The sequence below is a fragment of the Zonotrichia albicollis genome, chromosome 12 (assembly GCF_047830755.1).
Source record: "Zonotrichia albicollis isolate bZonAlb1 chromosome 12, bZonAlb1.hap1, whole genome shotgun sequence".
In the NCBI taxonomy this organism is placed as follows: domain Eukaryota; kingdom Metazoa; phylum Chordata; class Aves; order Passeriformes; family Passerellidae; genus Zonotrichia; species Zonotrichia albicollis.
In genome coordinates this window covers 19,893,015-19,901,851 of record NC_133830.1, presented here as the reverse complement: position 1 = coordinate 19,901,851, position 8,837 = coordinate 19,893,015, and the positions used below count along the sequence as shown (strand labels likewise).

The following is an 8,837-nucleotide window of genomic DNA, read 5'->3' as shown; positions in this document are numbered from 1 at the left end:
TGGCACCTGGGCCTCAGCCACCTCCTCTCTCCACAGTCACGCTGCTGCCGCTCCAGCATCCCGGCCGAGAAGGCGTGCCTCTCCCTCTCCCCCAGAGAGCCCAGAGACCATCGCCTTTGACAGCTCTCACCCGAGGCCTCGGCAGCAGGAGTTGCCCAAGAAAGCAGAGCACCAACCCTCCGTGCCTCCCCCACGGCCCCCCAGCCCGGCCTTGAAGCGGAAGCCTCCCGAGATCCCCCCACCTCCACCCCTCCCGAGCCCGCCGCCCTGGTCCAACTAGGACTGCAACTGGGCTAGCCTCGCAGGGCTTGGGCCACCAACAGCTTGGGCACCTGCCCTCCTCTACAATTAGCCTGTGTTACCTACGGGCAACACCCAGAGTCCATTTTCATACTCCTGGACCTTCAACAGGAAGGGCTGAAGATTCTTCCCATGCCCTTTCTCATCCTTTATCTCTTTGATTTTCATACAGTTGGGAGCTCGTTGCATCTCTTAAAGACTTTATTAGCACTGCATGTTTTGCCTTACCTGTCAAGGGAAAAAAAATAAAAAAATTCTTCAGTTTTGATTTCATTTTTAGTGTGATTTGGCCGCTCACATTTTGAGCAATTAATTTTCCATGGTACTTCTTCCGTTTTTCCTTACTAACCATAAAAAGTTCATCTGGACATAAAAATCAACAGCTTTACCTCAAAGCCCAGACGGGAATCTAGCACCAAATATTCTTCCTCTGTGCTGCACAACAAGAAATATTCAGAAGAATATTTACTGGCAGCTGAGGCTCGTGGAACTCCCAGAATACTGAGCCTGCAGAGGAGGCACACAGCCCTGGCAGTGGCTGAGGGGACTTCTCCTCACAGACTCCTCTGAAAGTGTGTCACTCCAGGAGGAGAAAGCCTTTAAACCTGTGCCTTACCTTCCTCCTGTGCTAAAATGTAAGGTTCCTCCTGAGCTACAAACAATTCTCCATTCCTCAACAAAGCTACTCATGTTCGTGACTTATCTTAAACAGCAAAAGCAAATGTGGTCAGAAATTTCTCATCAAAGCCTGTTTGCAGAGAAACGCCACCATATGTGAGAAAATAGTTCTTAGCATCAGCTCAGTCAAACGAAAGGCAACCCTGAACTGAGCAGCGCTTTAAATGAACTTGAATTCTCTTTCCTCACCTATCAGCCAGGTTGGTTTGCTCCTTTTTTGTCCTAGACAGAACATTAGAACAATTTGCTCTTGGCAGGACTCCCTGCATGGCTCTGGCTGTAAATGTGTTGGGCTTCAGCACAGGGCCAGGGCGGAGCTCAGCAGCCTCATCAGAGCCCAGGGCCACGGCCCTTCCCTGCCGGGGCCCGAGCCTGGCCCGGCCCGGCCCGGCCTGAGCAGCCCGGCCTGGCCCCAGGGGATGGGCTCCGCCAGCCCGCCCTCTGTGCCTGCAAACAGGCCCAAGGCTTTGCAAGAGGCTTTCTCCCAGCTTTGCAAAACCTCGGCCAAGTGACCCTTGGCTGTGCTAAGAAGAGTAAAAAGCCCCCTCAAATGTAACCCCACTGCACACCTCATGAGGGATCCCTGCCTCAGGAGAGGCCATTATTACTCCTTTGTGATTCATGAGGGATCCCTGCACTCCTCAGCAGGGCCCCTTAAATATCCCTGTGTGCCTCATGGGGCCCAGGCCCAGATGATGCCAGGGAAGGAAACGTGCCCTCAGCCCAGGGACGCTCAGCATGGGCTCCCCCAGCCCTCGGGGCCTGGCCGCTGGTCACAGCAGCCCCAGCCTGGCTCCTGCCTGCCCACACCGTGGGCATCCACGGCTGCTCCTGGCCATGGAGCTCAGCCTGTGCTGCTGCCGGGTGGGCTTTGCTGCTGCTGCCACCTGGACAGAGCTCTGACAACACCATTTCTTTATTGCAATATAAAATGTTGGCCAAGCCCTGCCCTGGCAGACAGGGGCTGCCCACCTTCAATCCTGGCTGGGCAACAGGGCCAGGGGGCCCTGAGGTAGAGGGTCTCGTTTTGGGGGAGAGTAATTTGGGAAGGCCTCGTGACAGTGCTGCAGCCGCGGCAGGCCAAATAAAGGCATAAGTGGAGACCTGGGATAACAGGTCAAGTTCTCTTTGCCCGAATTGCTAGGCCTCTCTTCTGAAGATGCACAGGAGCACCTGTGGAGAGAGGAGGTGGCTGAGGCCCCAGCTGCCTGGGGCACACAGGAGCCTCCTGCACAGCAAGGCCCAGAGCTGGCAAGGCTCCCCAGCACGGCTGGAGCTGCTGGCACAGCTTGGCCCAGCTGCACAGCTGCCCCTCAAGGCCCCGGCGAGCAGGGCACGGCTCTGGGCAGGCTCCCTGGCCAGGAGCGGGCCCCAGATCGCCTCTGCCTTTCCAGAGCAATCTCGTCCCTGCTCTTTCTCCTCCCCACCATGCTTTGCCTCTGCCCTGTGCCCTTGGGGCTGCTCTTGGCCAGGCAGCCTCAGCAGGGCCCCCCAGGACAAGGCCCAGCAATTAGGAGGCCAATGAAAGCTCTGGGCAGCAGCAGAACTGTCCCCAGAGTTCTTTGGACAACCATGGACTGGCCACACCTACACTGCAGCCTCACTGGGAATGTTCCCTTCCTATGAGAAGCATTTAAAGGAAGCTGTTTGATGTCGAGAATTACAAAACACGATTTGCTCTTCCAGCAATACCAGATTCCTCATGGCTGGAATTTTCTTCTCTGGGATTCAGCTCCTCCTGCCTGGCAGTTGTGTCCAATGCCTGGACTTGACCCCCAAGCTGAGCTCACTGCTCTGTGTTCTGGGCACTGGCACAGAAGATCACATCCATGTCAGCCACAGCCCAGCGTGCTGAGGAATGAGTGACCTCTGGCTGGAGACAAGTGCCACATTCCCTCCTGTCAGCAGCTTCCCAGCTGGAAATTTGCCACCTTGGGTGGGCCATGGCTAACACAGTCTCTGGCTTCATTGGAAAGGTGAAGCTTTTACTTCACCATTTGTTCTTCATGTGCAATTTAAGGCACTGCTTCCTCTTGTGGTCCTCAAAGGACACAGTCAATAAAACAGGGGGAAAAGTCACCCAACCTCTTCAATGCTTGGATATGCCAAAGGAAACCTGGAGGAGCACATGGTGGGTCTGTGCTGCCTGACCAAGCCAGAGGCCTTCCATGATGGAGTGGCTGCATCAGTGCACAAGGGAAGAGCTAGAGATGCCACCACTCTGGACTTCTGCCATGCCCTGGACACATCAGCCCTGCCCAGCATCCTTGTCCCTCCTTTGGTGAGCTATGGATCTGATGGAGGCACAGCTTGGAGAACGAGCAATTGCCTGGCTGGTCACATCCAGGGGGTTGTGGTCAATGGCTCAGAGGCCTGATGGACATCAGTGACCAATGGTGCCCCTCAGGGTGACAGCAGAACTTCCCTGGACACTGGGGACTCAGTGTCCTGGTGGTGCTGCTGGACAAGAGAGCTGGAGGGGCCTCCAAAGCAGAACTGTTGTGGTTGCCCAAGTCTTTCAGACTTGCTCAGGGAATGAGGAGCTCACTGAAGTGAAAAGATCCTGAGAAACCACACAATCCCTTCCCTGGGAAGAAACATCTCCCCATCCAAACCTCCCCTCCCTGTCTTTATCCAGCTCCAAGAGGAACAGATATGTATATTCCTACATCTATCTACCTATCTATCTATCTATCTATCTATCTATCTATCTATCTATCTATCTATCTTCCTATCTATGTGTCATAGCTATCTAGCTATCTAGCTAAGTACTTATCTTCCTATATATCTACCCATCTATCTATCTGACAAAATAATTTCAGCTTTAAATTAAATCTCTTTATTTATCCTTATCCTATGAAGTCATGTTTAGAAAGAAGTTTTACTTTGTACAATTACATATAGTAAAGACGTTAAATAACAGATGCTTTTAAGTTGTCAAATATGGAAACAGCAGCAAATCCCTCCCTGACTGACATTCATGAGTGCCTGCTGTCAGGGAGGGATCAGAAGGTCCTGTCCAGTGGGTGGGAGCAGATGTATGCCCTCTTCTCCAGGATCTGCTTTGCAGCTTTTTTAATGGAATCCTCCCGATTTTCAACTGCATCTATGGAGAAACAGAGAAAAGTCAACTAAGGGACCATAAAGAGCCATTGTAAATTTCTTTCAAGAAGTGTTTTTGAGTACAAATGCAAGAGGGAGTGCCAGGAAGAAACTGAACATTGTCTTCTGAAAAAGATTGATTATTACAGACTGAGATTCGCAGAGCCAATGCACCGCTGGTCAGTACTTCCCAAAGAGTCCAAATCCCTCATTTCTATCACTGACTTGACAGGAGTATATACATAAAATATAGATTTTATATTGTTCGATAAAGAACCCTGGCAGTTTGCTTTAGCTATGAAGTGAAGAGACTCTTCTCAACAGGTTCCAGCTCTGCTGCTTGTTTGAATTAAAAGCAGAGAAAAACTTTTCTCTTGGTCAGATCACACCAACAAAAGTTTCTACGATTCCATTTTATAGTACTTACAGTCTTCCAATTCAGCCATGGGATAATTAGGCCATCATTCATTATACCAAATAACGGTATAAAGCACTGGAAAAGAAGTTATATTTAAAACTAAGTTTTAAAACAGTGAAGGAATTTCATAAAGAAAACCACATTTTAACACTGAACTGGAGCAAATTTGCTTGTGCTGCAACACCACTCTTCCCATGAAACTTTTCATGAGGCAGTAAATAAGCATTGCCCTGTCCTGAACTGTGCTGCCCAAACACTGCTGACAACTTGCTGTGCCTCTGCCCTGTGCCCCTGGGGCTGCTCTTGGCCAGGCAGCCTCAGTGGGAGCCAGCACTGGCTGCAGCCCCAGCGGGCCCCCCAGGACAAGGCCCAGCAATTAAGAGGCCAATGAAAGCTCTGGGCAGCAGCAGAACTTCAGCAGAGTTCTTTGGACAACCATGGACTGGCCACAACTCCACAGCAGCACAACTACGAGTCAGGCTACCAATGCTATGGAGCACAGTTATAAGAAAACCGTGGAGAAAAATCAGCAACTGACCGTCTGATCTCATACAGCTTGCGAATGCCAAGATAGCAGCCTAGCAGCAGAAGTGGCACAGTGAACACTATCACCACTGTGCCTATCATGCACTTCCTGCGCACATCCTGGGGGCAGACAATTCTTGGGAGGCGCACTGGATCCGGGCCATATATTCCCGCTTCAGTGACAACGTCTGTGGGAGCAATGGGGAGCATCAGCCTGTGCTGTGCTGCACTGCTGAGCTGGCAGCACGGTGGATGCGGGCAGGACGTTCTCCGTTTCCCCCAGAGCTGGGGCCTGCAGGCACCTTGCCGCCCCTTGGCACAGGCTGTGCCACCCAACAAAGCCCAGCAGGCCGGGAGGAGAGCCCGGGGGCAGCGCAGCTGCTTGGGCAGTGGCTGCTTGGAGGGATATGGGCCAAAGCCATCCCTGAGCAGCCACTGCCAGCCCTGGCCCTCCCTGCGCTGTAACAGCTCCCCCTGCCAGGGACACACAGCCAGGCCCTGTCAGGACACACTGCAGCCTTGCTCTCGCCCTCTGCCCTTTCCCCACCATGGGCACCCCATGCAGTCGCTCCCAGGTTTCAGGACATGTCTCACAGAGAGGGACCCCAGCAGGACTGCTCAGTCTGCCTGAGCCTGGCACAGCAATCACCTTCTGTGGCACTGTCTGGCATCTCCTCACTTTCTGTCTCCGTGGCTAGCATGGGTACATTGCGTCCTCCAGGATGTGCTGCCTTCCGGAAGGACTTTTGTTCCATCTCTGGAGAAAGGAAAAGGGACAGCTGGATCAGGTGGAGCCATTCCCCACTGGGGAGGTGGCATCTTCAGGAGTTACCAATTGTGAAAGACATGGATAAGGATCAGGGAAAGGCCAAGGCTCTTGGGGCTGCCACAGTGCCCTCCCTCCTCCAAACAGCTGCCCCTCCGGATCTGCCCAGAGAATGGGAAATCCCAGGCCCATGGTACAGTTTAGGCTCTCTGTCACTTGATGCCCAATGCCTTCCTGCAGTGGCTGGGGAGAAGCTGCAGCCAGGCCAGGCTGGCAAACAGCCCTGCAGGGCATGGAAGCAGCAGCGGGACAGCGAGGCTGCCATGGATCCCTTCCCGCTGTGCCGGGCACAGCGTATCCAGATGTGCAGCCAAAGCCCCGGCTGCTGAGCCCCAGGACAAGGCTGAGGGAAATGAACCCACCACGGTGCCTCTCGATGTCAATCAGGATTTGGTCCAGCTGTTTGGATTCCTCCAGGGGCACATTCTGTTTTGTAGGTTTTTTCCTCCCTCTCAGAGGTCCTTAAGAGAAAGTATTTCCATTTCACCAGGAATAGATCCCACAGAAGCACGGCTCAGCCTGTGGGGTCAGCTGGGACACACTACTCACCTTTGCGATGGGTGCTGGGCTTGTGTGCAACATCCACCAAAGGGCCTGGGAAGATCCTCCCTGCAGACACACCTGTAACTCAAGAGCCACAGAAGCTTCTGTCACCTGGTTCCTGCCAGGTTGTCAATGATTATTCTCTGAGAACTTACCTGCAGAAGCTCCCAAGTGCTCCAAACCATCTTCCATCCCAGCTGCTGGGAAAGCAATGCCACCATTTTGATCTAGAAGGATGCACAGACCAGACCCATTTCCATGGTGTCCTGGGATCCCCCTCTGCCTATGGGAACTGGGCACTGCAGGGGGATCGGGTAAGGCTGTGGGAGCCAGATGTGAGTGGACAAGGCCAAACAGAACAGGGGCCTGGGGAGCTCTGGGCTGGCTCCTGGTCACTCTGCACCCTCTTTGCAGGCCCTGTCTGACATCCCAGGAAGGCAGACACTGACGCACTGCCAAGATGGCAGCTCAAGCCTCAGCAGGGCTCAGGCCCAGAGGGACACCAATTACCTCCTGTGACTGTGCTGGGCATCACCTCCCTTCCTGCAGCAGAGGCTGCCAATGAGTCCCTGCTTCCTCCAGGAAGTGCTGTTTTCAGCACAGCCTTTCGGTTCATCTCTGGAGAAAGAAAAAGAGAGAGCTAAATTAGATGGAGATGTTCCCCTTTCCGGGAGGTGACATTTTCAGGAGGCAATACTGGTCAAACTGATGGATAAGGAGCAAGAAATCATAAAAACTTTTGAGATTGGCCAGGGTAATCCCTTCTCCAAACTGCTGCCATTCCTGATCTCCCCCATGGTCCAGGCAATTGCAGGGGATCTCAGGGCATGTATGGCCCATGGTGCCGTTTGGGCTGCCTGTCAGCAGACGCCCATTGCCTTCCTGCAGAGGCTGGGGAGAAGCTGCAGCCAGGCCAGGCTGGCAAACAGCCCTGCAGGGCGTGGAAGCAGCAGCGGGGCAGCGAGGCTGCCATGGATCCCTTCCCGCTGTGCCGGGCACGGCGTGTCCAGATGTGCAGCCAAAGCCCCCGGCTGCTGAGCCCCAGGACAAGGCTGAGGGAAATGCACCCACCACGGCGCCTCTCGAGGTCACTCAGCATCATGTCCAGAAGTTTGGCTGCCTCCAGCGATTTCTTGTCTCCTGTCCCTTGGTTCATCCAACTAGGAGGACCTTAAGAGAAAGTTGTTCCATTTCTACTTTTTGCCGGAGTGGCAGTGAGGGCACCTGGTTGATTGGTGCCCTCCAAGGCACTCCCTCAGCTCTGCCTTCCACTCAGGAGCAGGGCCAGGGGCACCTCGTGCCTGCAGTGGCCCCACACTGGGATGGAAGGAGCCCCTTGTGGGGCAGTTGGTTCAGAAAGGACTCCCTGGATCTGCTGCAGCTCCAAACCCAGCCCCAGGCAGGGCCAGGGCTTGGCAGCGGCAGCAGGAGCAGGAGCAGCTCAGGCTCCCTGGGGCCGGCAAAGGAGCTGAGAAAGGCTCAGCCCCGGGGCACAGCCCTGGGCCCGGCCCCTTCCCTCTCTGCTCTTCTCTGTGGCTGCACAGAGCACACAGAAGGACACACTGGCATTGCACACGGGAGGAGGATGGACAGATAAATGATCCTTTTTCTCAGTGACAGAGATCCTGGGGGATTTTGCAGCCTGCATTGTTGCTAGTAAAGTGCAAGGTAAAGAAGCAAAAAGGGCCTTTGCAAAATATCCACAGGTGTTTAATTCAGCTGCACGGTGAAATATTCAGGTCCCAGAAACAAACACACAGTGGGTCCAGTTTTCTCTCTCTGGCGGCCCGAGGCCTGATGTTGGTCTCAGGGCACTACAAAGGGCCAATCAAGGAAATGGGAGGCAATGGCTCAGGAAAATAGGAAGAGTGGAGGGAGCCAATGGGGTGTAACTTAGGGGATGCCCCCCAGGGCCTCCAGAGTGGGATCGCTCAGGCTCCAGAAGGGAGCAAGGAAAGGTTTCTAGATTCTTTCAACCCTGAAATGATGTTAAGCTAAAGGGTTCATGAGTGACCTCTTTGCACATGGACATGGATAATTTTGTCAGGAAAGGCAAAGAGAGAACTTACTTCCAGCATTCTCCAGGGGTTTCAACCCATCATCCGATAGGGCATCCAGATAATCTATGACACCATCCCAACCTAGAATGGAGCACAAACAGACCCATTTCCATGGTGTGCTGGGATGCCCCTATGCCTTAATGCCTTCCTTAGGGAACTGGGCACTGCAGTGGGGTCGGGTAAGGCCATGGGAGCCAGATGTCAATGGACAAGGCCAAAGCTGCAAAGGGGCCTGAGGAGCTCTGGCCTGGCTCCTGGGCACTCTCCACCCTCTTTGCAGGCCCTGTGACACATCCCTGGGGAGGAAACAGGGGCTGCACAGGGCCTGTGGGGGCTCTCTCCCTCCCCCAGAGGAAAGCCTCCCTAAAGGCCTGGGGAAAACCAT

General features: G+C 53.9%; 1 long non-coding RNA gene across 1 annotated transcript; it reads right to left on the bottom strand.

Annotated features, from left to right (window-relative positions):
• Positions 1–5,673: 5,673 nt before the first annotated feature.
• LOC141730695 (uncharacterized) lies at positions 5,674–7,365 on the bottom strand. Its single transcript, XR_012582307.1, has 3 exons — positions 6,399–7,365; positions 6,212–6,310; positions 5,674–5,780 (listed from the first exon to the last, which is right to left on the bottom strand). It is a non-coding gene; the product is annotated as an uncharacterized LOC141730695 (long non-coding RNA).
• Between the last annotated feature and the right edge of the window lie 1,472 nt (positions 7,366–8,837).